At 35.1% G+C, this 2,502-nt stretch overlaps 1 long non-coding RNA gene across 1 annotated transcript; it reads left to right on the plus strand.

Moving 5' to 3' along the window:
- The first annotated feature begins 861 nt into the window (after positions 1-861).
- Positions 862-1,848, plus strand: LOC149138925 (uncharacterized). Its single transcript, XR_016265016.1, has 3 exons — positions 862-1,259; positions 1,375-1,446; positions 1,537-1,848. It is a non-coding gene; the product is annotated as an uncharacterized LOC149138925 (long non-coding RNA).
- The last annotated feature ends 654 nt before the right edge of the window (positions 1,849-2,502 follow it).

Here is a 2,502-nt window from a genome sequence, read left to right on the forward strand (position 1 = left end):
TTTTATATGTTTTTTTTAATAATAATAAAAAGTTAATTCACATTAACAGACAAAAGCCAATAATGATTGTCTTTATTATTCATTATTAACTGAATTATGATATCATTTTTCACCTTCCAAATATATGATAATTATCCTCATTTGTTAATTCAACTATTATGATATATATAAAAATAAATTAAAAGAATACATTTGAACATTCTTACACATCTACTAAGCACTCTAACATAGTTCTGAAAGCTATATGCAAACCAAAAAACATTATGTCTAACATAGTTCTGAATTATTATGATATTTATAAAAATAAATAAAAAGAATACATTTGAACATACTTACACATCTACTAAGCACTCTAAGATAGTTCTGAAGGTTATATGCAAACCAAAAAACATTATTTAAATAATTCAAGATTTTTCATAATGTTCGTGAATTCTTATGACACATTAGATGGTGTATGCTATAACTTTAACATTGTTTATGATTCTTTATAACCTTGCAGTCCTTGTTTATGTGTCACCACCCCCCTCATACCAATTTTTTTTTACTTAGATCATTAACTATCTACCATGTAAAAATATACTTGCTTTCCTTGCACATTTAAGTGTTGCCAATGCACATGGTTATTGGGTTCGATGGTCATAATTATGGTTATGAATATTTATAGACATTTTAATTATCATTAGTTTTCTATAATCATACAAACTTGTTTTCCAAGGTTTGCATAGTCCTTGGCACATTAAACCAATTATCGCATAGTTTAATATGGGTGTAGGTTCATATTCCAAATGTAAATATATACATGCTTAGTTATGCCCATCGGATTCATAGTGGTATGGTTTAATGTCCAACGTGAGAGAACATTAAATTGGTCAGGGTTACATGTACCCCAACTTTCTCGAATCTTCCCTCCATTCACATATAACTGACACCTGGAGCCTCCTTTACTGCAGGATCAAGGATTGTTCAACGGTGGATGCGGTTCTTGGGATTTGTAGATGATCAATGGCTCAGGAAACTTGGCAACACATCAACGGTGGAGAGGACTTCGCAGTGGGTGTAAGGTAACTACCTCTGCCTCTCGCACCCTTCTGTCGCTCATTCGACTCCTCTGTCGAGCACTCTGCCTCTCTCTGCAACCTAGTTAGGGTTTCACATACTCTTCCTTCTGCTAAGGTTTTCTAGGGGTCTTTCCCGTCATGCAACTTTGCCCATGAACCAGCTACTCACCGGGGTCCACTTTCTTCATGCCATACATCATGGTAAGTTGAATCTTTGCCAAATTTCTAAGGGTTTCATGATTTTTTTTAAGTTTCTCTCTGGTTCTTCATAAATTCACTTGTCTCGACATATCTCACACTCCATTTCACAATGTAGGTACTTGTCCCTTTTCCTGGTGCGAAATGGATATGTTGTTGAGTTCCTTCAAACCTCTAGCACTCGTCTTAGGTAACCATTAGTTTATTTTTGTGTATACTATGGAGTTTACTTGATTGTTCCCTGGATTTGCCAAGGTTAACCCTTACCTTTCCATGTCAGGGTTTCTAGAGCACTGAGAAAAATCCGGAGGGTTTCCATAGGCGAGGGCACCTCCTTATTGGCTTCGACACTCCAGGTGTGGTGTTTGTGTAAACTCCTTCTCGCAGTAGGGTTCTTAATTTTCAGTTGGTTGTTAACAGCAGCAGGGCTTCAGGCGCCATGGCTTGGTTTTTAATGTTATGTAATTATTAATTTTTTTTAAAGACCTATGTAATATGAAATGATACTCCTAATTACATTTTGGAGACGGTTCTTCTACGAAGAAACCAACTCTTTCATTCACATTAAGATATGGGTCTTATTTTGTTTTTCCATATGGCAACAATTTTCTGGGTATGAAAATTGAAAATATTATTTTGTTCCTGTATATGGCTATAAGCGTTGTTGCTCTTTTCGCTTTTCACACATAATGTTTGTGGTTTCTTCTTAAGAATATATGTATACTTATAGTTAGGACTGTCGTGCAAAGTGGTAGGTATTGGAATGACATTGTTAACTTACTTGAGTTATTTTATAGACTTTCAATTATTGTATAAGTTTGCCCTGTATAAATTTTACCACCAGTTTAATGGTTTACTATATAGTCTAGTACCTAGCACCGGGGTTTGTTGGTTTTAGTGATGGTAGAGTTTTTGTTTGTTAACTCATTTCTCAGTGCCTTCCAGTATCTCTGATTTTCCAGGTCATTTCCTGTAGGGTTTTTTCTCCCCTACATAGAGAAATCTACTTGTACAATAGTCCAATGTTACTGCTTGACCTTTCGGCCTTCGATGAGCCGTATGAAACTCTCCTTCACCACTCATGGTCTATAACTTCCTTTTAGTCATATGAAACTCTCCTTCACCACTTGTGGTCAATAACTTCCTTTTAGTCATTCTCATGTCTTAACAAGACTAAATATTTAGTTAACAATCCACTTAGGAAGAGGTTGTACATCTAGTTTACAGAATTACTCTTGTTTATATG

Source organism: Pinus tabuliformis, chromosome X, assembly GCF_031772625.1.
Source record: "Pinus tabuliformis cultivar Carrire ecotype Pingquan chromosome X, CPIR1, whole genome shotgun sequence".
Classification (NCBI taxonomy): domain Eukaryota; kingdom Viridiplantae; phylum Streptophyta; class Pinopsida; order Pinales; family Pinaceae; genus Pinus; species Pinus tabuliformis.